Source organism: Elaeis guineensis, chromosome 3, assembly GCF_000442705.2.
Source record: "Elaeis guineensis isolate ETL-2024a chromosome 3, EG11, whole genome shotgun sequence".
Taxonomy (NCBI): Eukaryota; Viridiplantae; Streptophyta; class Magnoliopsida; order Arecales; family Arecaceae; genus Elaeis; species Elaeis guineensis.
This window is the reverse complement of record NC_025995.2, coordinates 123,573,798-123,600,907: the sequence shown is the minus strand read 5'-3', so window position 1 is coordinate 123,600,907 and position 27,110 is coordinate 123,573,798. Positions and strand designations below refer to the sequence as shown.

Below are 27,110 nucleotides of genomic sequence, written 5' to 3'. Positions count from 1 at the left end.
CTCTTTGTATTAATTATCCTATACACCTTGTGCAATGTTCTCCCTATGACAAACGTAATGCCATGTCAGGACTTCCCTTGATTTCAATAAAGGTGTAGAAGCTTCAGATAATCGATCATATAAAATAAAGAAAATGACGATTTCCCCCAACTAAGTTATAATAATTGCATCCAGAAGAATGTAATCCACTGTCGAACGAACGTTTGCCCAAAAAAAAGCAGTCATGCGGATTCGAGAGGGGGGGGGGGGGGGGAGGGCGGGGTGGGTGTTAAGAATATGGGGTTCGCGGAGGAGTGTTGCCACCATTCCATAGAGACGTTTTCAACCACGGACGGCTTAGAATTGGAAACTGTAGAGGATCTCGATCCCCTTGAGGTACATCACTGCTAAATACATCTTGGAGTCACGGGAATGGTGGTGATACCTTTAGATCTAATTTACTGATCCGAAATGCATTAATAGCTAAGACATCTATTTTAAAAAATCATTTTATTAATAGATTTGTTGCAATCTTAGGATCTATTTGAATGACAGGACCCAAAGTCCCATAGGAATAATGGTTTTGGACCAATACAACCACTTAAATAAGGCTTAGCCCAGTCTGTCTTTATACATACCCAGAAAACTATTATGGTGGATCTTTTTTTCTCTCTATGGGATTCAGACTGGTCCATTATAATGGTTCTCCCGATATTTAATAGAAATAAATTCAGTCTAGTTGTAAAGATCCAAACCTATAATTTTTATAGGATTTTGGATCCAATCATCCAAACAAACCCGTAATGGGTATTGCTTTTTTTTGTGAAGTGAGCCATGCAATAAAACAAAGCCATCATTATAAACTATCCAAGTAATTTTGTTGAGTGAGATTTTTCAATTGCAAAAACACTGTTGTACTGCTGTTTCTTAATAGATTTCTTCGGAATCGAGACAATAAGAAGTTTGGCAGCCAAAATTGAAGTACTGTCCAGCCTAAATGGATAAATGCATCATTCACCAAACATAAAACTATAGTTAATAAAACTGTGCCAGATTGGTCAGTCAGTCAGTTCGATTTCATAATAAAATTGCAAATTCAATTGATTAAGTAAGAACCAGATCAGGCCGGCTAGTTTTAGAGAAAACGGGTGGGTTTTACAACTTTATTAAGTTGTTAAAACTATATCATGCTATGCAAAAGAAGTTACTTGCTCAATAATTTTAATAATCATCTCTTTCTATTAAAAAGAAAATAACTAATTACCTTCTTCATGGGTGAATTTTTTTTTCAAAAATACGTCATTCATGTATTTGGATACTTTTACTATCTAAAATTAAAAAATATATATATTTTTTAATTCTATGTGAGTTTTTTAATACAAAATTAAAGGGTAGTGTGGAATACAAAGTATAGCATTTCCAACGAAAATTTATAAATAATTTTACAAATATCATTTTAAATTTTTTAGAATGTTTGTTATAAGATGGCCACAAGTAATTAGTATTTTTGGTATTGAAAGATATTTTGGACTAGTAATCATTTAAAAAATACTATTGATTCTATACCTATTGCTTTTCTCTTTCCTATTCCTCCTTACAAGGACCGGATAACTATAAGCTCGGCTTGTATCTTTCTTTCTCAGTATCAACCATCCAATCACCTTTTGCACAGCTCTCAAAGCATGCCAAATCTTTTATTCATCCACCTGCATAGCTTTCAAAGCGGCCATTGTGCGATCCAATGGTGGATTCATGAGAAGGAAGATGAATCCTTTTGTGCATAAGATATATATACAACCCCTCTTTTGGTTGGGATGCTTTTCGATCTCGTTTTAAAGACCATGGATAAAATTAAAATCAGAGAACATCTAAGATAAAAAAAAATCATGTAAAATAGAGGCAAATTAGTAAATATAACGGGTTACAGAACCTTGGGACCTTGGCAATTCCAAAGAGAGAGCGGGGAGAGAATAAAGAGGATAGGGAAGGAAATTCCACTTGACGGTAATGCGAATCGAATGGCTAATAACGTCTCTCCATGTATGATGAGTTTGTCGGCTGGACAACTGCTGTTGTAGTAGAACATCAGACACACCAGCAAGAGAGCTTATGGTCCCCCTCTGATTCTTTTATGAAGTCTGCAAATGCCGACTTGTTTGACCTTATATAAAGTTCATCATTTATTTTTCTAATGCTTTACTAGTGGTATTTTAAAATGCCAGCTAGTGATGGTCTGTTTTGTTGTATTGGTGGAATATCATGCTTGGTTTCACCTGCTTTGCTTCTATTGGAGAATACTGTGCAATTGCTGAGATCCGGGGAGATTTGACCAGCCGAGTGCTGGAGAATTGATAAAATAAGGGACTTTTGCTCTGGGATCTTCAATACACTATCATTAAACTTTTAAAATAGGGAGGCTAAAGCAACTCCATTTCCATTCTTGCTCCCCCTCTCCCACCCCCCCCTGCCACATCTAAACTTGACCTTATTTTGCCAGGCGGACTGAACCTTGTTGTAAAACTACCATCTTTTTATTGAAGATAATAAAAGACTGATGTCATCTACAATCCAATCCTCAATCTTTCATCTAAGAGGTCAGAGAGGCGAGATAATTTAATTTGATATTTTTTTTCAGTTGTTCCCGAATGACAAAAGCCAAACAATCATCAAGAGGAGGAGAAATTATATTCTACACTACACGCATCATATAACTGTATGTGCAGCCAAGCATAGCTGCTCATTTCTATAGAGATGCATTGCGATGAGTGCTTGATAAATAAAATTTATAGAAGTGAATGATTGTGATTGGTTGCATATACAGTCACATGGTGCATGCAGTGTAGAAAATAATTTCTTGAGGATCGAGGTTGCATTTTACAAAGGTGGGCTAGACTGTAGGGCATTGCTTGGAGAATAGCCAATTCCCCTCGAGAAGAAGAAGAATTAGAATAAGAAAATGAGCAGCTTCCGGCGACCTGGGAATCAAGAAACTTGCATTAATGTCCATCTCCTATGTTGGGAACCGATAACGTGTGAGATGCAAGGAATTGGAAAGAGGCAAGGGGAACGGGGAGTGGGGTTTGGCGCAAGTTGTAGGTGGCGATAAAAATAATATCAACTAAGGATGTGCAAGTGGGGTTCAAGATAGTAGAATTGCGTTAATATACAACTAAGGATGTGGATGGTAGAAATACACTTAAGGATGCAGGATGTTCCACTCAAGTGGCTCTTCGTATCTCTCCTGGATGCTCTATCTTGTAAACCCCATTCTGTGCTCTTAACCATACTCTTTGGTAAATATTTCCATCAAATCAAAGAAAAATCATAATTTTTTTCTATCTTTGTAAACCTCATAATTTTTTTTTCTTTTTCCGGAAGGAAAATCATTCATAGATATGGACATTTCTGTTGCTTTGTTTACTAGTAAGTACGTTGGAAGATATGCACGAAATTAATGGGACAATGCATATTGATTAATTTGTGACTTTTTCGAATGAGACACTTGTCAGTGCCACATCTTTTTCTTAAAAAAGTTATCCCATGCTTAAAGTTTTTTTTTCCTGTTTTTTCTTTTTTCTTTTTAGCTTCGAATATAAAAGCATGTCTTCCTTTTGTCCTACTTAGAGAGGTCCATATACACTAAGAGGAAGCGTTCCACGCATTAGCAAAGTTTTTTCCCCTAGTATGTCCCTTCTAATGACAAACTACTTTTAAATGATTTCTTTGATGTAAATAATTTTATTGAAGATATTCGGATGACCTTAAAACTTGTGACTTAAGCATCTGAGAGGTGTTTTGATTGATAAAGCATGATAAGGATTCCTATTTTTTGCAGGATAGAAAATCTAGCATCCTTTATGAGACTTTAGATGTTCAAGTTTTTCTCAATTATACTCAAAATGATCTTTTATAAGTAATTTAGTGCTAAAAATGGGTTTATATATGCATAGATTTTAACTTTATATGCGCAAGTCCACTACTTTGCTGCCACGTACTTTTGCTTAATTGTATACATGGTGATAATAATGTAAGGACCCAAATGGTGGACCCAAGATGTTATATATTATTATTTTGAGTATTATTTAAATTATGGATATATAATTTTTACTATCAAATATTATTATAAAAGTGTTTGTAACAACCCAGATTTAAAAAAAAATAATAAATAAAAAAACAGAGGAGGAAGACTCCTAGCCGGAGTCTTCTTCCTTCCCGTCTCCGGCAAAATCGGATCGATAGAGTCCGATTAGGGGTAGGAAATCACCTCTATAAAACCCCTTCCCTCCCTTATGTCTCTGCAATTGGTTTTGGAGAGATTTTTTTTAGAAATTGAGGGATTCTTCCAAGAGGATCCGCGGGTTCTTGATGGGAAAAAGGGGTTCGCCGGAGCTTTTCTCAACCGCCGGAGCAAGGTAAGCCCCTCCCCTTCTTCCTCTCCCTCTTTCCTTTCTCCCCTGGCCCAAAGCCTCGCCGTCGGCCACCGTCTTCGCCGGAAAATCCATGAACAAGAAATCCCCTGTTTTCCGATCTCTTTTTGATTTTTGCCGGCCGAACCTTGCCGCCAGCCGTCCATTGCTCACCGCCGCCTCCACCTGTTGCCGGATCTCCGACCAAGCCGCCGGAGCCCGAGCCACCGAGGGGGGGACCTCACGGTCCTCCCCTGTTTCAGCCAAGGGAGGCCGCGGGAAGAAAAGAAGAAAGGAAGAAGAAGAAGAAAAGAAAAAGAAAAGAAAAAGGAAAAAGAAAAAGAAAAGAAAAAGGAAAAAGAAAAAGAAAAGAAAAAAAAAAGGAAAAAGAGAAAGAGAAAAATAAAAATAAAAATAAAATAAAATAAAATAAAAAAGAAGAAGAAGGAGAGAATTTTCCTCTCTCTCCTTTCTCTCTTCTTTCTCTCTCTTTTCTCTCTCCTCTCTCTACCTTCTCTCTCTACATTTTCTCTCTCTAGATTCTCTCTCTAGACTTTTCTCTCTCTTTACGGATTTTGTCTCTCTAGGATCTTTTCTTCCTCTCTGATTGCATCATGAACCCTAGAATAAACTTGAAGATGAAAATAAGATGATTTGAGATTGCTCCAAAATTCGTGCGGTAGATCTGATTCCAGTCCGATTCTATTCAAAATTTGTAACACTTGATTCATATTGAGTCACCCTGATAGGACCTCTGATGATCTCGATCATGAGTGCCTCATCGAAAGGATACGAAGGTTTCTCTCTCCACTTTCTCTCTCTACTTTCTCTCTCTAGAATTTTCTCTCTCTTCATGGATTTTTTTTCTCTCTAGAAGTCTTATGGATCAGTGGAGGATCCAGATACTTAGGTAAATCCTAATTTTGGTTAATCCTAAGAGAGATCCTAGATTTGTGTTATCAGGTCGATTATCGGTAATTTTCTCCATATGTGATTTTTATATTGATCAGGGTTATGAAGAGATGATTGTCTGCAAATGATATCGAGTGGAATATTTTGTTAAAGAAATTCATAAATCAAAGAAGAACATGGATTTCTGTGTTTGGATCAGTCACCGGTAAAGGTAAGAATCCCTGTACATGATCACTATTATATATATGCTATTTTACTGTTGGTCTTGCATCGTTGGTTTTGCATCGTCGGATTTGAGATCGATGAATTTATTATACCTGAGATACTGTTATTTGATTTTGAGCATGAGTATGTTATATCAATATATATGTATCAGAGATTGATGGCATGATTATATGGATATGACATATCTGAATTGATCATAATGCAAGACAGAATTGATTGATGAAATCAACACATAATGATTAAATGAAAAGAAAGAGATATGTGGTATGGACTAGCCTTGTCATGTGAAACAGCCGGCCAGGAGCTTATGCCTGGGACAGCCCGCCAGGAGCTTATGCCTGGGACAACCCCCACTGGCTTACAGGTGGATCAGCCGGCCAGGAGCTCATGCCTGGGACAGCCCGCCAGGAGCTTATGCCTGGGACAGCCTCTCACGGGCTTTGGTACGTGGGACAGCCGGCCAGGAGCTCATCCTGGGACAGTCTTGAAAGACTTTTTAAAGTGGATTCGATCCGGATGATGACTGAGGTATAGACTTGGATAGTCCAAAGCCAGAAAGAAAATGTTAAAAGTCATGTGATTATGAAAGGAGAAATGAAAGATAAGACATGAAATAATTGTTGAACAAAAGTATTTTACCTGTTAACATATGATGATGCATCTATTTTGACAAGACAGAAAATTTATGAATGTTTGCATTATTTTGGACATTGAACATGAGATTTTATATTTTATTGCCTATTCTTTATTTTCAGACTATATTACTATATCAGTGTGATATGGGAATTCTTATTGGGCTGTAAAGCTCACACCCCTTATCTTTCTTTTCTTCTCAGAGTTACAAGATGTCCATGGTTGGCTATGGTATAGATTTGTGAGTGAGCGGATGCATAGATAGAGTACCGTTGATACTTGATCAGAGGATTGAAGGAATGTTAATTGTAATTATGCAAGTTTTATGAATTATTGTTGAAATTAAATATTATGGTTGATAAGATTGTAATGATTTAATTTGGCCTTGCATATTCTTTAGGGCTTGCTCTAAGGAGTGTGCGGCCATCACGTATCCGACCCGGGTGTTGGGTTCGGGGCGTGACAGAATGGTATCAGAGCATAGGTTAGGATCATTAGGGATTATGATATAAGTGATTGGAATATGACAGAATAATATCAGAGCTTAGGTTTAAAATCCCTAAGATTATGAAGTGATATTAAAACTTTATGTAAAGATCAGTAGGATGTGATGGAGTGGCATCCGAGCTTAGAGCTTAGGTTACGTTTATTTGGAGCAAATGATACCAGTGATTAGGATATGACAGAACAGTACTAGAGCCCAAGTTTAAGGTCACTAGGGATTGTCATATAAGTGATATCAAAACTTGAGATTATAATCACTAGAGTATGATTGATAATATCAGAGTTTAAGATTTTGATCATTAAAGGTATGATAGAATGATATCAGAGTTTAGGTTATGATCACTAGAAAATATGATTTAAGTGGTATTTGAGTTTAAGGTTATAATTATTCAGAATTGTAATTCTAGTGATATCTGAACTTAGGTTATGATCATGAGGAATATGATAGATATAAAAGAGAAGATTCAATATTTAGATTTCAAATCAATAGATATTAAGATGAAATTTATGCATAAGTGGCATATGTTATCTATAATAGAATTGATGAGTTATATCTTAGATTTCAATTAGTAAGGTTGACCTAAGTATGAAAAGAGTTGACCTTGAAATGAAGTGGAAGGTATTGATAAGTAATGTTGAATATACTAGATGATTTTGGAATGTAAAACTTATATGATTGAAGATCATGATATATTTTTTTTTAATTTCGATGATAATTATTTGAGCATTATGAATTTTGGACTTATCAAAGAAAGTTAATTAGGATATGGTCCAAGAAGAAATTTCATCATATGAGAGAGAAATATTTTTGAGCATTGAACTTATAAGAGGATTATATATGAAACTCAATGAAAAATATACTTGAACTTTATTATGAGAATATGAGATATATATCTTGGTAAAATTTTTAATATCATATTCGGATGTGATTTTTTTATCTTTCAAGTTGCATTGAATTTCAAGTCAAAAGCTTACTCTTCTAAGTGGTTCAAAAGTATTTTGATATTGTTGTTAAATTAAAGAAGAAAATTTATTTTGTCAGAGTATGATATACAGGTTATGATAAAATCTTTAATAATTCATATTACTATCTTTGGATTAGATTTTTTTTTAATTTTTCTTGTGATTATTGAAGATGGTGAAGTGTATTAATTATTCAAGTCAGAGTTTGAATTTTTGAATTGAAATAAGATATTTTGCTAGTGTTAAATTTTGAATGACTTATACAAGGGATAAGATTTTTATGGATTTATCAATTAATATTAAGGGTTGTAATGAAGAGAGCTCTACAAGAAATAATCAAGTTGATTTTACTTACAAGGATGTTAGCTTGAGTTCTTCTAGTTTGTTCAAGTTGGAGTTAATTCTTTTACAAAGAAAGATTGGTTTGAAAAATATATATATATATATATCTAAATGATTGTAAGGTAAATCTAAGGTTAACTCCAATTGATTCTAGATATGTTGGATTCTTGAAGAGTGATGAAACTTATACAATAATTTCAAATATAGGAAGTAGATCAAGATTTAATTTTTATATGCTATGCCCAAAGGTAGTAAAGATGAAGAAACTTAAAATTTTGCCCTAAGTCTTATATGAAATTTGAAGGTTGGATCTATTCTGGATTGATCTAACATATAAAAATATTTTTATCTTTGATATAATTATATAAATTGATAAATTAAGATCAAAGTGCGCAGCAAAAGCATGGTGGGTTAAATTGATTAGAAATATTAATTCTTTGATTCTGAAGATATTATGGAATACATTAGTTGTTAATAAAGAATAATTTTTAATCTGATCATAGTCGGATAATTTTGTTAGTAGGTTGTTTCATTATAGATAATGCCAAAAAATTTTAAATATCTCAAGTTTATTAATAGCTTGATAGTTCTGATATTAGTTCAAATTTAGAATGTCCTGACATAGATCTCATATTTTTTTTTTAAATTTAATATTGTTACTCGAACTGATATAGAAGATTGAGATTTTTCTTAAGATGAGAGTCTACATATAAAATTTGTTAGAAGGTCAAGTGAAGAAAGAAATCGATGATTGTGAAGAGTGTCCGATGTTTGACCTTTATTTATTTTTCTATCAAGGATAGTCTGAGATAATTATGAATTTCGAGTGAAATGTATTAGACAAATAATGGTAGTATATTAATACAAGTCCAAAATATTACAGTTCTTCAAAAAGTTGAGAAATCAATAAGAAGGGATGAGTTTGAGATTTCAAATAATTTTTGTTATAACAAGATCATGAGAAATAAATAATATATATGATATTATCGTAAGCTTGAGAATGACATGAAGAATGTATACTTTGAAATAGATATCTCAAATGACATAATCTAATTTCGAGGACGAAATTATTTTAAGGAGGGGAGAATGTAACAACCCAGATTTAAAAAATAATAATAAATAAAAAAATAGAGGAGGAAGACTCCTAGCCGGAGTCTTCTTCCTTCCCGTCTCCGGCAAAATCGGATCGATAGAGTCCGATTAGGGGTAGGAAATCACCTCTATAAAACCCCCTTCCCTCCCTTATGTCTCTGCAATTGGTTTTGGAGAGATTTTTTTTAGAAATTGAGGGATTCTTCCAAGAGGATCCGCGGGTTCTTGATGGGAAAAAGGGGTTCGCCGGAGCTTTTCTCAACCGCCGGAGCAAGGTAAGCCCCTCCCCTTCTTCCTCTCCCTCTTTCCTTTCTCCCCTGGCCCAAAGCCTCGCCGTCGGCCACCGTCTTCGCCGGAAAATCCATGAACAAGAAATCCCCTGTTTTCCGATCTCTTTTTGATTTTTGCCGCCCGAACCTTGCCGCCGGCCGTCCATTGCTCACCGCCGCCTCCACCTGTTGCCGGATCTCCGACCAAGCCGCCGGAGCCTGAGCCACCGAGGGGGGGACCTCACGGTCCTCCCCTGTTTCAGCCAAGGGAGGCCACGGGAAGAAAAGAAGAAAGGAAGAAGAAGAAGAAAAGAAAAAGAAAAGAAAAAGGAAAAAGAAAAAGAAAAAAAAAAGGAAAAAGAGAAAGAGAAAAATAAAAATAAAAATAAAATAAAATAAAATAAAAAAGAAGAAGAAGGAGAGAATTTTCCTCTCTCTCCTTTCTCTCTTCTTTCTCTCTCTTTTCTCTCTCCTCTCTCTACCTTCTCTCTCTACATTTTCTCTCTCTAGATTCTCTCTCTAGACTTTTCTCTCTCTTTACGGATTTTGTCTCTCTAGGATCTTTTCTTCCTCTCTGATTGCATCATGAACCCTAGAATAAACTTGAAGATGAAAATAAAATGATTTGAGATTGCTCTGAAATTCGTGCGGTAGATCTGATTCCAGTCCGATTCTATTCAAAATTTGTAACACTTGATTCATATTGAGTCACCCTGATAGGACCTCTGATGATCTCGATCATGAGTGCCTCATCGAAAGGATACGAAGGTTTCTCTCTCCACTTTCTCTCTCTACTTTCTCTCTCTAGAATTTTCTCTCTCTTCATGGATTTTTTTTCTCTCTAGAAGTCTTATGGATCAGTGGAGGATCCAGATACTTAGGTAAATCCTAATTTTGGTTAATCCTAAGAGAGATCCTAGATTTGTGTTATCAGGTCGATTATCGGTAATTTTCTCCATATGTGATTTTTATATTGATCAGGGTTATGAAGAGATGATTGTCTGCAAATGATATCGAGTGGAATATTTTGTTAAAGAAATTCATAAATCAAAGAAGAACATGGATTTCTGTGTTTGGATCAGTCACCGGTAAAGGTAAGAATCCCTGTACATGATCACTATTATATATATGCTATTTTACTGTTGGTCTTGCATCGTTGGTTTTGCATCGTCGGATTTGAGATCGATGAATTTATTATACCTGAGATACTGTTATTTGATTTTGAGCATGAGTATGTTATATCAATATATATGTATCAGAGATTGATGGCATGATTATATGGATATGACATATCTGAATTGATCATAATGCAAGACAGAATTGATTGATGAAATCAACACATAATGATTAAATGAAAAGAAAGAGATATGTGGTATGGACTAGCCTTGTCATGTGAAACAGCCGGCCAGGAGCTTATGCCTGGGACAGCCCGCCAGGAGCTTATGCCTGGGACAGCCCCCACTGGCTTACAGGTGGATCAGCCGGCCAGGAGCTCATGCCTGGGACAGCCCGCCAGGAGCTTATGCCTGGGACAGCCTCTCACGGGCTTTGGTACGTGGGACAGCCGGCCAGGAGCTCATCCTGGGACAGTCTTGAAAGACTTTTTAAAGTGGATTCGATCCGGATGATGACTGAGGTATAGACTTGGATAGTCCAAAGCCAGAAAGAAAATGTTAAAAGTCATGTGATTATGAAAGGAGAAATGAAAGATAAGACATGAAATAATTGTTGAACAAAAGTATTTTACCTGTTAACATATGATGATGCATCTATTTTGACAAGACAGAAAATTTATGAATGTTTGCATTATTTTGGACATTGAACATGAGATTTTATATTTTATTGCCTATTCTTTATTTTCAGACTATATTACTATATCAGTGTGATATGGGAATTCTTACTGGGCTGTAAAGCTCACACCCCTTATCTTTCTTTTCTTCTCAGAGTTACAAGATGTCCATGGTTGGCTATGGTATAGATTTATGAGTGAGCGAATGCATAGATAGAGTACCGTTGATACTTGATCAGAGGATTGAAGGAATGTTAATTGTAATTATGCAAGTTTTATGAATTATTGTTGAAATTAAATATTATGGTTGATAAGATTGTAATGATTTAATTTGGCCTTGCATATTCTTTAGGGCTTGCTCTAAGGAGTGTGCGGCCATCACGTATCCGACCCGGGTGTTGGGTTCGGGGCGTGACAGTGTTTCATATTCATACTGGTGTAAGTTTGGCTTACTGGCTACAAGCTTACACCATCTTTTTCTTTTGGAGTTGCAGGATGCCCAGGTTGCATGTGGAGTTTGGAGTGATGGAGTCATTAGTTAGTTAGTTAATTGATTTTCTAATACCAAATAAATGTTTCAATCTTATGGACTTTATTCAACAAAGATGGATTAGTTTGGTTTGATAAAAATAGTTGAATTTTTATATTCTTTTGGTATTCTTGTGGACTTTTTTATTATTTAGGTTTTGGATGATCTTTAGGATAGTACTCTAGAGTTCATATGGCCATATCATATGGTTGATCCAGATATTAGGTTTGGGGTGTGACAAATAAAAAATGTTCCAGCTATTATTTATCAACACATGCCTGATTTCATAATCGATAAACCACATTAAATATTGGCTTGCCATGTTAATTAGTTTTACACGTAATTTTTTTATTATTTCGTTCAAATGCTCCTTGGATTGTAACAATTGGTACGAAAGCTTGGAGCTGAGACAAAGATAGATAATAGATTATTTGAGATGCAAGGGAGACGATTCAATCAGATTTTAAATTTCAAGATTTAATTGCACGAACTTTGCGCGCATCGTGTATTTAAAGATGGTGACGTGAGTGAAGAATGGGTGTGTATATATTACGGACGAAGAGTTCATCGAGAGAGAGATGATACCGATGACCGATCTTGATCTAGTAGTTGATGGGCCTGTCCTATTTAATATTTTCTTCTTTAGGCCATTGCTAAACGATTGTAAGATAAATTGAGGAGCATGTACGAGGGGATATCCTGCACCATGCAAGGATGGTTTTTTTCAAAGACCAGTATATACCCTTTTTACCAAAAAAAAAAAAAAGACCATTATACCTTCATAAGAATGCGGAGCCATCGTTATTGCAAGAATATTTGAATCGATTTAATACACTGATATGCTAGCCAGCAATTGTTAAAGTGATGATCAATGTTCATATGTAATTTATTCGGATGTAATAATTACTATCCATTCAAATTGTGAGTCGACCTAGTTGGGTTGATCTCTTACATTTGATTATCTAAGGAGGAAAACTTTGGCTGTAGCGAAAGTAAAACATAAAAAATTATATCCAGGCTTGAAAAACAATTCAGGTTAGCCTTGTTCAAACACAACCAACTGCCACCTGCATGTACTTGGCCTGTAAGAATGCAAACATCCTCAAATTTGGTCAATGGCCAGAAACTCCCTCGGCAAGGCTCCACGACTCGGAGATGCTTGTCAACATACCTACGGACTCTAGGATTTCAATACCACGACCATGAACAAGCCATCACTGCAAGTGGTCGGCAAACATTTGGACCCACATTCCAGTCGGTCATAGAACTTCCAGACGTGGTGCCGTGTTCTAGGCTCTAGCTTTCGTCAAGGAACCCAGTTTGGGTTATTGCAAGTCAAGTCAATGATGGTGGGCACTCAGGGTTCAACTCAGTCGCACATTCCAACTGCTGTGGCCCAGTTATGTGATCGGCTCGAAAAAGTTTCCAAATTGTGTCTGCTTGCTCGATGCTTGACCCTGGCATGGGTCAAGTGGTGCTTCCTACCAAAATTTCTGCACTGATATGGCCTAGTTGATGCAGCTCAAGAGGACCACCCTTTCTTTTTTTTCTTCTGAGTGGAAAGAGGACCACCTCACATGCTAATTCCTGCATTCATATCGTCTAGGTGATTCAGCTCGAAAGGATGTCACCTTATTGAAAAAATTACAACCACAAAATAATAATATCACAAACTCCTTTTTTTTTTCTTTTTATATAATTAATTGAGATATCATTATAATTTACTAAACAACAATAATATATATGATCTATGCAAGCAATTACTAAACAAAATAATCAAGCAATCCACAAAAAAGAGAGATAATAATTTTTAACATGGAAGATCCTTGCGAAGGGAATAACCACACAACCTAGTTCAATCAAAAAATCTTTCATTATTTAGAATAATATGATCACAATAAATCTTCTCTAGATCAATTAGCAGCTGCACAAATATGTCATAAAGATTTAGTTTAGCTTCCATAATAAAAACATTGATCACCAATAAAATCGGTTTCAACAAGAAACAATAATAAAGGATGGATCTCACCACATATGGATGCTTAAAATAATCAATAAAAAAAAAATTTCAAAAAATGAAGTCATTCAGTTTGTATATCTCGATTCTCAGAATAAATTACTAAAATTTCATTATATTTGAGATAGGACTAATCATCCAATCATATGGCAAAATGGTTTTCCCTCTTTTTCTTCTTCCCCCTGTTTTCCACCGTCCGCCATCTGTTATACGGCACAATGATCGATAAAGCCCAAGCTTACCAATATCATTACATCTCTAACCTTCTTATTTTAATTTTAATTCCAAAAATATGAATTTCATGTGAGGAGGAGCCACACCTACAGCATGCCATTGGAGTGCTCTAAAGTCCTTGGTCAAATGCCACGGTGCCTTCGTGGCATGCATGGTCTCTCACGGTAGTGCCATTGGGGACGGCTCTCGTCAGACATCTACATCAGACTTTTTTAGTAAATCTAGGAGCCAGATGCTATATTAATATCTACAGGCTGAGAAAGTTAACATGGTACGTGCAAAAAAGAAAGTCAACAGAATGTAGAAGTACAATTAAATGATACAAAAAATAGTACATAGAAGCACAGTATCAGTTTCTACCTCCCCCAAAAGAAAAAAAAGTACAGTATCAGTTTCATAGAATGTCAAGAATGAATCCAAAAGGAGGCCGACATGGTCGATCCCCTTTGAAATTTTTAGATGAGTAGCATTTCCGCTAGTCGTCGCTTGGGAGACCCAAAATCGTAGATGAGTCCACTACTTGGCATGGCATCGCTTCACAGTTCGCTCCCATCGGCAGAAGCGTATCTTTCATGGACTTTTGACGTAACAAGATTCGCAAGCAAACTAAAACAGGGCTGTACTCTGAACGGATACTTCTAAGAAGCCTTGAACTCTCAATGGATCTCTCGCTCCCCAATGGTCTTCATCCAGATCTCAGATAAGCCACATTAGATATTGCCTTTCCATGTTAGTTTTACTCTTTATTATTATTTATTATTTTTTTACTCTTCTAATATATATATATATATATAAAGATATTAGCCTTAGTGCGTTATGTGTACGAACGTTTGCATGCCACGTGTTCGAATAGCTTCTAATCTAATTTATATAAAAACTCTTTGATGAAGGAGAGCATGAAGATCGGAGGGATTTCTTAAATCCTGGTTGGGGGTATATGGAAAGCCTAGGTGAGTGGTGAAGGGGCTCATGAGAATAGCAACTAGACATAGGCTATTCTTTTTGATAGCAAAATCTCCCCTATCAATAGAGAGCCAACCAATTAGATTCAAGCTAGAAAAGGGCTCAAACATAGCGATTAGCAGACGTAGTATATATACAGAATTTTGAATATTATGGCAAGAATAAATAAAATGATAGCTGGCATTGGTCCGTCACATGCAACTGAGGAAATTGTGTGTCCACAATTCGCAGACGATTTATTGATTTTTAGCAGCACGGACAATCATCATATCAAGAATCTTAAATTCATGGTGCACTCCTTCGAGCTCTTAACCGGATTGAAAGTCAACTTTCAGAAGAGCTCCATCTATGGTATTGGTGTGAGTGAAAGGTTCAGCCATGATATTGTAAAGCTTTTAGGATGTACAGAATCAAACCTGCCATTCAAATATCTTGGAATATCCTTACATTTCAAAAAACCACGAGCATCGGATTGGTAGTTTCTTGAAGAAAAAATTGAGTGCAAACTTTCTTCATGGAAGGGGAAACTACTAACTATGGCCAATTGATTAACCTTGGTAAATGCTGTGTTGAGCTCAATCCCAGTGTATTGGATGTTTGTAATGCAATTACCATGAGCTATGATGGGAAAAATTGATCGCATTAGATGGAACTTCCTTGGGAGAGGAAACCAACCAGCAATGTTGTGGTGGACGTTGTCTTATAAGCTAGGAGCTACATGCAGACCTAAATGTTTGGGTGGTTTAGGATTATTAACCTACAGCTTTTCAATAAATGCCTATGGTCTAAGTGGTGGAAGAGATATATATTTTTAAGAACCTAACCGACCTTGGAGGAAACTAACACATAGACTTCATTTTGTAGGTACACCACCCAGTCAACCATGCAACAGGTTTTTGAAACTCGCCTCACCCTATTGGAAGCGTCATGGAGACTCGGTAGTAGTTTTTATTAAGCGTCCACTTCAATCTACGCAGAGATGATCAGGTTGCATCCTAACACGATCTACAGGTCAGGGATGAACTCCTTAAAGTAAGGTTCTCTCCGGCATTCCTCTTTTCAAAGCATCCAATGCTCTCAATGGCAAGTTATCTTGAAGAGGCACAAACCGGTGCAACTAGCAATCACTTACTCAATACAAGACTCTCTGCAAAACTTTCTGAGTTGCAAAACATCATGGACTCTATATCTCTATCCTCGGAGGACACAGTTCTAGTGAAATGGAATAACAAGAAAACATTCTTGGTATCATTCTACTACAAGTTCCTTAGCAACTGCTGCATATAGTCAACTTTTGGAGCCATAAACTAGAAACTTCCACTTCCAAAAAAGGTAAAACTTTTAATTGAATTGCCTTCAAGAATAAATTACTTACAAGAGATAACTTAGGATAGTGGAAGTGGACTGCACTACTATATTGCCTTCTCTATGCTGAAGAAGCTATGAAACAGCTGACCATATCTTCTTAAGACTGTTTGGTAGCTGGTAAGCTATCCAGATTGTCAACAATTTAAAGTGGGCTCACTGGATTGCTGCATTTGGTATGCTTTTTGAATGACAATCCAAATTATCTTGATAATCTATATTGCCTCCTATGAAGTAATTTAGATAGTTTTGGAGAGAGATGGCTATTAATATTACTATTTCTTTGACAATATTGCAATAAAAATTTTGGATAAAATTATTCTTCAAAAAAAATGATCTTCTCTTTCTTCTCCGAACTCCCCCGCGCCCTCGCCGCCCTTGACCTCCTCCCCTCCACCTGTGCCCTTATCATCTCCGACCATAATCCCCATTTCTGCACCGGCATCGACCTCTCCCCCCTCACCTCCACCGTCGTTGCCCCCTCCTTCGACGACCCAGCCACCATCCGCAAGCTCCTTTGTCGCTGCATCCTTGCACTGCAGGATGCGATCTTGACCATCGAGCACTGCTAGAAGTCGATGGTTGCAAAGATCCATGGTGCTTGCATCGGCAGCAGGGTCGACCTCGCCGCCTCCTATGACATCCGGTGCTACTCCGAGGATGCCTTTTTCTCTATCAAGGAGGTCGACCTGGCCCTTGCCGTCGACTTTGAGACTCTTCAGCGACTGTCGGCAATCGTCGGGTATGAAAATGCTATTGATCTGGCGCTCACGAGGTGGCGGGTCTTAGTGTCAGAGGCCAAGGCGATAGGGCTCATCTCGAGAGTTTTTTCCTCTCATCAAGCGTATTTTGAAAATTATGATTTAAATTTAGAAAACAAAACCAAACTCATCCCTAGTAACTCAAAATTTCATAAAATTTTATGGGTGTATTTTAAAAAATTGATTTCACATTATCGGTATTTTCATTGTCATACCAAATATGTCAATCAAGATTTTCAATAATTTTACTACAATATTACTTGCATATGTCAAATATAGTAATTAATATTATTAGTAATTTAATGATGGCAATCAATCTTGAAGGCAATTCACATTATCATCGATCCAAGATTGCCAAGTGATGCACCAAATGCAACCTAACGTATATCTATGCAACGATGGTGTGGCAACAAATTAATCTTACACAGGATCCAATCCACCACCATACCAGAATTAGTTGAGAATTACTAGAATAAGATAAATGGGAAAGAATAGTATGAGACTCTTTATTCTCCATCATCTGTTGGAGTATGTGGCTTGAATGAAACAACAGGATCTTCAGGTCGGTGGCCACTTCACCTGTAACTCTATTCCAACAAGCAAGAGGCTTGTACCAAAATTGGATTGGAGTATCCAATGGGCAAACTAACATCAGCCAAAATCTGCAGCATGCTATTTAATGATATGGATAAAGATAAATCGGAAATACAAACACCAATAAAAGGATGAAGCAACAAAGCAGGAGAGCAATAATAACCAGCAATCGAAGTTTGTAAAATAGGCTTTACATTCACTCAGTGGCGAATGGAGAAAGGTTTCCTTTTGGCTGCAAGTAAAGGAAAAGACCACGTCATTTCATAATCACAGGCATTACTGGCTCTTTCTGTAAATAACGTCTTGGTGTTAGTGAATTAAATAAAGATGGCCCACAGCTTAAGATGGGGCACCAAATAGTTCGATGTATGATGTATCCTACCAGCGCAGCCTACATCTAACTGTGGTAACCCCTTCTTTTGTGGGATGGCTACACAAAAAACCCCTTCTTCGAAATAAAATTTGGATGAACGGACCTTTGTTTCCAACAAAGTGATCCAGATTCGAATCTCAGTGGATATCAGATTGTGATTAAACGTTAGGACGCGGATAACTATTGAATGGAGCGTATCCTAATGGTCTGGACACGGTGTCTGGAAACGGCATCTGATCCGTTGGCCCTCGATGGTACTGGGATGACGTACTCACCCGTTGGATTCATCCATATGGTGGGAAGGAAAACGTCTATTCACCCAAACTTGGTCCCGAATCGAACATTCTTCAGTGGAGGTGTGGTTCTATGGTCAAACCCAGAGGAGATAGATGCGTCGAATTGCCCCCTCCAACTCTCATTCTTTTAGCAAAATAAATAAACAAATAAATAATTTTTGGATGGGTCCCCCTCCCTTTCCATAAAAAAAAAAAAAGGGTGCGCACGACTCGGAGATATCTTTAATTTCATACGGGACCATGAACTAGCATTTGGGTGGTGCTTTTTTTTTTGAGTAAAGTTGAGTGGCGCATTACTGCAGGTGGTTGGCAAACATTTGGAACCACATTCCAGTAGGTCAATACACTTCATTCGTAGTGCCGTGTTCTATAGGCTTTAGCTTCCGTGAAGGAAGCCGACGTTGGCTACTACGAGTCAAAAATGGACTCAATGTTACACTAAGTCAGACATTCCCATTACTGTTGTCACGCTCCGAACCCAATACTCGGGTCGGATACGTGATGGGTGCACTCTTTAAAATAAATCCTAAAGAATATGCAAGGCCAAAATATTTTATTACAACCTCAACATACATAATATCTAATTTCAATAATAACTAGTAAAACTTGCATAATTATAATTAAAATTCTTTCAATCCTCTTATCAGATATCATGACACTCTATCTATACATCTGCTCACTCGCAAATCCATGCCATAGCTAATCATGAATATCCTGTAACTCTGAGAAGAAAAAAAAAATAGAGGGGTGTGAGCTTTACAGCCCCGTAAGAATTTTCATATCACACCGATATAATAATACAATCTAAAAATAAGAATAAGCAATAAAATATAAAATCTCATATTCAATATCCAGAATACTGCAAACATCTATAAATTATTTATCTTGTCAAAAGAGATGCATCATCATATGTTAATGGGTGAAATACTTTTGTTCACCGATTGTTTCATGTCTTGTCTTTCATTTCTCTTTTGATTATCATATGATCTTTAACCTTTTTCTTTTTGACTTTGGACTAACCAAGTCTATACCTCAGTTATCATCCAAATCAATTTCCACTTAAAAGCCTTTCAAAGCTATCCCAGGATGAGCTTCTGAAATACTGTCCCATGTACGAAAGCCCGTGAGAGGCTGTCCCAGGCATAAGCTCCTGACGGACTGTCCCAGGCATGAGCTCTTAGCCGACTGATCCACCTATAAGCCAGTGGGGGCTGTCCCAAGCATAAACTCCTGGCAGGCTGTTCCACATGACAAGGCTAGTTCATACCATATCTCTCTTTTTCATTTAATCATTATGTGTTAATTTCATCAAATCAATTTCGATTTACATTATGATCAATTTAGATATGTCATATCCATATAATCATGCCATCAATCTCTGATACATATATATTGACATAACATACTCATGCTCAAAATCATATAAGCCAATAATGGTGTCTCGGATATAGTAAATTCATCGATCTCAAATCCAACAATGCAAAACCAATTATGCAAGATCAACGGTAAAATAGCATATATATATAATGGTGATCATATATAGGGATTCTTATATTTACTAGTGACTGATCCAAGCATAGAAATCAATGTTCTTCTTCGATTTATAAATTTTAAAAATAAGATATTCCACTCGATATCTTATGCAAACAATCGTATCTCTTCATGATCCTGATCAAATATAAAAATCATATACAGAGAAATTATCGATAATTGATCCTAATAACATAAATCCAGAACTTCTCCTAGGATTACCCACAATCGAGATTTATCTAAGTATCTGGACCCTCCACTGATCCATAAGATTTTTAGAGAGAGAAAATCTATGAAGAGAGAGAAAATTCTAGAGAGAGAAAGTATAAAGAGAAAGTAGAGAGAGAATCTTCATATCTTTCAGATGAGGCAATCATGGTCGAGATCATTAGAGGTCCTATCAGGATGACTTAATATGAATTAACTATGATTGATGTTATCAATTTTGAATATGGATCGGATCGGGATCTAATCTACTGCATGAATTTCGGAGCAATCTCTGGTCATCATATTTTTATCTCAAGATTATCCTAGAGTCCGTGATGCAATCAGAGAGGGAGAGAAAGACTCTAGAGAGATAAAATCCATAAAATGAGAGAAAAGATCTAGAGAGAGAAAATAGAGAGAGAATCTAGAGAGAGAAGATGGAGAGAGAAGGTAGAGATAGGAGAGAGGAAAGAGAGAGAAAGGAGGGAGAGGAGAGAGAAAAAATTCTTTCATTCTTTTTTTCTATTTTTTTCTTTTTCTCTTTCTCTTTTTCTTTTTCTTTTCCCCCTTTTTTTTCTTTTTCTTTTTTCTTTTTTTTCTTTTCTTCTTCTTTTCTTTTCCTTCTTTCCGTGACCTCCCTTGGACCGAAACAGGGGACAGGCTGAGGGGTTTCGACTTGGCTTTGGCAAAGAATGACGGCATGGCCGGATGTCCAACAATAGATGGAGGCGGCGGTAGAGTAAGGGATGGCCGGCGGTAAGATTCGACCAACAAAAAATCAAGAAAAATTAAAAAAATAGGGTACCATCTTTTTTTTAATTTTTCGATCATTGGCTGGTCACTGGTAGCCAAGACCCTCAGGGAAGAGGAATAGAGAAATGAGGGTCCTATCCTAGGAGTGAGACGCCACAAACGGTGGTGCTGGTGGTCGAAAAAAAGGAGGAAGATTGCCTGGCCGAACAGAGCAAAATAGAGGTACAGCTTTTCATGGATTTTTTGATGAGCTCGACGGCCGGTGAGGGTGCACCGTGTCATGAAAAGGAGAGGAAGGAAGAGAAGAAAGAGGAGAAGGGTTTACCTCTGACTCCGGTGAGGTCTCCGACGAGTATTTGAGAAAAATAAAAGGATAAATTCGATGCTCATTATGGCTAGCCTTGGAGAAGGGAAGGGGGATTTTGTAGAGGTCTTCCTAGGATTCCTTGTGGCCCTAGGAGTCCTCCTCCCAATCGGATGCGGGGAAGAAGAAGAAGACTCCAACGGGAGTCTTCTTCCAGAATTTTTTTTCCTCATATGGGCTTGATTCAGGGCTCAATTGGGCCGGATGTTACATTTTTCCCCCTTCAAATAATTTTATCATCGAAATTAAGTTATGTCGTTTGAGATACATATTTCAAAGTATACGTTCTTCATGTCATTCTCAAGCTTTTAATAGTCTGCCTTACATAATACTTGTTTTACAAGATTTTGATATAATAAAATTATGTGAGGTCTCAAACTCATTCTCTTCATACTATTTTTTTTTTTGAAGAATAGTAACATTTTGATTTTGTATTAAAGTACTCTAGTTATTTATTTAATACATTTCACTCAAAGTTCATAATTGTCTCAGACCACCTATGATGTAAAAATAAAGAAAGGTCGAACATTGGACACTCTTCATAATCATCAATTTTTTTCTTCTTTTGACCTTCCAATAAATTTTATATGTAGATTTTTATCTTAAAAAAATCTCAATCTTCTATATCAGTTCGAGTAACAATATTAAATTTAAAAAAAATATGAGATTTGTGTCAAGACATTCTAGGTTTGAACTAATAACAGAACTATCAAGCTGTTAATAATAAACTTGAGATATCTAGGATTCTTGACATTATCTACAATGAAGCGACCTACTGAAAATTATTCGACTATAATTAGATTAGATCAAAATTCATAGCATCCTTTCATTATCAATAAAATCATTCTTTATTTGCAACTAATGTATTCCATCATAATATCTTTTGAATCAAAAAATTAATATTTTTAATCAATTTAATCCATCATATTTTTGCTGCACATTCTGATCTTAATTTATCAAATTATATAGGTTTATCAAAAGATAAGAATATCTTTGTATGTTAGATCAATCAAAGATAGATCCAACCTTCAAATTTTATATAAGACCTAGGGCAAAATTTTAAGTTTCTTTATCTTTATTGCTCGTTGGGCATAGCACATCAAAATTAAATATTGATCCACTTTCTATGTTTGAAATTATTGCATAAGCTCGATCACTTCTCAAGAATCCAACATGTCAAGAATTAATTGGAGTTAACCTTAGATTTACCTTACAATCATTTGGATAATTTCTAAATCAATCTTTCTTTTTAAAAAAATTAACACCAACTCGAACAATCTAGAAGAACTCAAGTCAACATCTCGGTAAGTAGAATCAACTTGATTATTTCTTGTAGAGCTCCCTTCATCACAACCCTTAGCATCAATAGATAAATCCATACAAATTTTTGTCCCTTATATAAGTTATTCAAAATTTAACAATAACAAAATATCTTAGTTCAATTCAGAAATTCAAACTTTGACTTGAATAATTAATACACTTTACCATCTTCAATAATCATAAAAAAAATTAAAGAATCTAATCCAAAGATGGTAATACAAATTATTAAAGATTTCATCATAATGTATATATATTATATTCTAACAAAATCAATTTCTTATTTCATTTAACAACAATATCAAAATACCTTTGATCCACTTAAAAGCAAACTTTTGACTTGAAATTCAATGCAACATGATATTTTGAATAACCAAAAATTTCACCAAGATATATATCTCATATTCTTAAAATTAATTTTAAATATATTTTTCATCAAAAATTGAGTTTCATGTATGATCTATTATAGGTTCAATGCTCAAAAATATTTCTCTCTCATATGATGTAATTCCATCTTAGATCATATCCTAATTAACTTCCTTTAGATAAGTCCAAAATTTATAATGCTCAAATAATTATCATCGAAATTAGAAAAGTTATCATGACCTTCAACCATATAAGTTTAGCATTCAAAATCATCGAGTATACTCAATACAACACATCAATGTCTCTCTCTTCATTCGAGGGTCAACATTTTTCATACTTAGGTCAATCCTACTAATTGGAATCTAAGATATAACTCATCAATTTTATTATAGACATCATATACTACTTATGCATAAATTTCATCATAATATCTATTGATTCAAAATTTAAATATTAAATTTTTTCTTTTATGTTTATCATATTCTTCATGATCATAACCTCAAGTTCAAATATCATTAGAGTACAATTCTGAATAATTATAATCTTAAGCTAAAATATCACTTAAATCATATTCTCTAGTGATCATAACCTAAACTCTAATATCATTCTATCACATCCTTAATGATCATAATCTTAAACTCTGATATTATCTATCATACTCTATGGATTATAATCCTAGAGTTTTGATATCACTTATGTCACAATCCCTAGTGACCTTAAACCTGAGCTCTACTACTGTTCTGTCATATTCTAATCACTTGTATCATAGTCTCCAAATGATCATAACCAAGCTCTGATATCATTTTGTTATATCTTATTGATCATACATAAAGTTTTGATATCACTTCATAATCTCTAGTGATCTTAAACCTAAACTCTGATATTATTCTATCACATCCTAATAACTTATATCATAATTTTTAATGATCATAACCTAAGCTCTGATACTATTCTGTCACGCTCTGAACCCAATATCCGGATCGGATATGTGATGGCCGTACACTCCTTAGAGTAAGTCCTAAAGAATATGCAAGGCCAAAAATATTTTATTACAACCTCAACATACATAATATCTAATTTCAATAATAACTAGTAAAACTTGTATAATTATAATTGAAATTCTTTCAATCCTCTGATCAGATATCATGACACTCTATCTATACATCTGCTCACTCGTAAATCCATGCCATAGCCAACCATGAATATCCTGTAACTCTGATAAGAAAAAGAAAAATGGAGGGGGTGTGAGCTTTACAGCCCAGTAAGAATTTTTATATCACACCAATATAATAGTATAATATGAAAATAAGAATAAGCAATAAAATATAAAATCTCATATTCAATATTCAGAATACTGCAAATATCTATAAATTATCTATCGTGTCAAAAAAGATATATCATCATATGTTAATGGGTGAAATATTTTTGTTTAATGATTGTTTCATGTCTTGTCTTTCATTTTTCTTTTCATTATCACATGATCTTTAACCTTTTCTTTCTGACTCTGGACTAATCAAGTCTATACCTCAGTCATCATCTGAATCAATTTTTATTTAAAAGCCTTTCAAGGCTGTCCCATAATGAGCTCCTGGCTGGCTGTCTCACATATGAAAGCCCGTGAGAGGCTGTCCCAGGTATAAACTTCTGACGGGCTGTCCCAGACATGAGCTCCTGGCTGGCTGATCCATCTATAAGCCAATGGGGGCTGTTTCAGGCATAAGCTTCTGGCGGGCTGTTCCACATGACAAGACTAGTCCATACCATATCTCTTTTTTTTATTTAATCATTATATGTTGATTTCATCAAATCAATTCCGATTTACATTATGATCAAATTAGATATGTCATATCCATATAATCATGTCATTAATCTCTGATACATATATATTGACATAACATACTCATGCTCAAAATCATATAAGCAAATAATGGTGTCTCAGATATAGCAAATTCATCGATCTCAAATCTAATGATGCAAAACCAATGATGCAAGATCAATGGTAAAATAGTATATATATAATGGTGATCATGTACGGAGATTCTTATCTTTACTGGTGACTAATCCAAGTATAGAAATCAATGTTCTTCTTCAATTTATGAATTTTGAAAATAAGATATTTCACTTGACATCTTATGCAAACAATCATATCTCTTCATGATCCTGATCAAATATAAAATTATATATGAAGAAATTATCGATAATCTATCTTAATAATACAAATCCAGGACTTCTCCTAGGATTACCCAAAATCAAGATTTATCTAAGTATCTGGACCCTCCACTGATCCATAAGATTTTTAGAGAGAGAAAATTCATGAAGAGAGAGAAAATTTTAGAGAGAAAAAGTAGAGAGAAAATTTTTGTATCCTTCAGATGAGACAATCATGGTCGAGATCATCAGAGATCCTATCAGGATGACTTAATATGAATTAACCATGATTGATGTTATCAATTTTGAATATGGATCGGATCGAGATCTAATCTACTGCATGAATTTTGGAGCAATATCTGGTCATCATATTTTTATCTTTAGTTTATCCTAGAGTTCGTGATGCAATTAGAGAGGGAGAGAAAGACTCTAGAGAGACAAAATCCATAAAAAGAGAGAAAAAGTCTAGAGAGAGAAAATAGAGAGAGAATCTAGAGAGAGAAGATGGATAGAGAAGGTAGAGAGAGGAGAAAGGAGGAAGAGGAGAGAAAGAAAATTCTCTCATTCTTTTTTTTCTATTTTTTTATTTTTTTATTTTTTTCTTTCTCTTTTTCTTTTCTTTCCCCCCTTTTTTTTTCTTTTTCTTTTTTCTTTTTTTTCTTTTCTTCTTCTTTTCTTTTCCTTCTTTCCGCAACCTCCCTTGGGCTGAAATAGGGGACGGGCTGAGGGGTTTCGACTTGGCTCCGATGAAGAACGACACCATGGCCGGATGTCCGACAACAGATGGAGGTGACGGTGGAGTAAGGGATGGCCGGCGGTAAGGTTCGACCGATAAGAAATCAAGAAAAATTGAAAAAACAGAGTACTGTTTCTTTCTCTTTGTTTTTCGATCATTGGTCGGTCACCGACAGCCAAGACCCTCAGGGAAGAGGGATAGAGAGATGAGAGTCCTATCCTAGGGGTGAGACGCCACAAACGGCAGTGCTAATGGTCGGAAAAGAGGAGGAAGATTGCCTGGCCGAACAGAGCAAAACAGAGGTTCAGCTTTTCATGGATTTTTCGACGAGCTCGACGGCCGGCAAGGGTGCACCATGTCGTTAAAAGGAGAGGAAGGAAGAGGAGAAGGGCTTACCTCCGACTCCGGTGAGTATTTGAGGTGAACATGATGAGGACATCCACGGCTTCAATGGAAAAACTTGAGAAAAATAAAAGGAAAAATTTGGTGCTCGTCGTGGCTAGCCATGGAGAAGGGAAGGGAGATTTTATAGAGGTCTTCCTAGGGTTCCTTGTGGCCCTAGGAGTCCTCCTCCCAATCGGACGCGGGGAAGAAGAAGACTCCAATGAGAGTCTTCTTCTAGAATTTTTTTTTCCTTATATGGGCTTGATTCAGGGCCCAATTGGGCCGGGTGTTACAGTTGTGGCTTAGAAAAAGCTTCCAAAATTTGTCCAAGTGCTCGATGCTTGGCTCAGGCATTGGTTATGGCTCGCATCACACATCTATATCATCCAAAAAGAGGTTGCCGTGATCGATCACCTTGGAAATTTTTAGACTGACACCACAAGATTCACACGCAAACTATAGGTGATTTCAACTAACCGAATGAAGGATAAGCATATATATAATTGCAGTTGTTATAGTAAGCACAAAAATAAAGCACACACGGACTCGTACAATCACACAGAATAGAGAAGAAAAGAAAAATGGACATAGGATTTACGTGGTTCGGCTTTAAAGCCTATGTTCACGGGCAAGACACGAGAAAAAAAATTACATTATGATGAAAAGAGAGATACAATTACTCAGAACTCTTTAAACCTTAGCTGCAGTCTGATTTTTCAAGTCTCTCACTAAGAACTACCGAGATTGGCTGAAAATACAATATTTATATTGGTCTGTATCGCAGGGGGCGTTAATCTCCACACCCCCCAATGAGGTCAGTGGTGGGCTTTGGACATGGGCCTATCGATCCATGCCTTCGGCTATCACCATAGACCTATCAAAAAATTCTATTCAGATCGTAATACGAATTTTTCGGATCGGATCATAGTTTGAGCTCATAAAAAATTATCTAAAAAATTCAAACCACGTTAACAGCAGCCACATCCCCCCCCCCCCCCCCTCCCCCCCGGCCCGGCATCCATATAAGGTGGAGGATGCTTTGTGCCTCCGAGTTATGAT

At 36.1% G+C, this 27,110-nt stretch overlaps 1 pseudogene; it reads left to right on the top strand.

The window, feature by feature from the left end:
• Positions 1 to 16,554: 16,554 nt before the first annotated feature.
• Positions 16,555 to 20,743, top strand: LOC105037407 (delta(3,5)-Delta(2,4)-dienoyl-CoA isomerase, peroxisomal-like; annotated as a pseudogene).
• Positions 20,744 to 27,110: the final 6,367 nt, after the last annotated feature.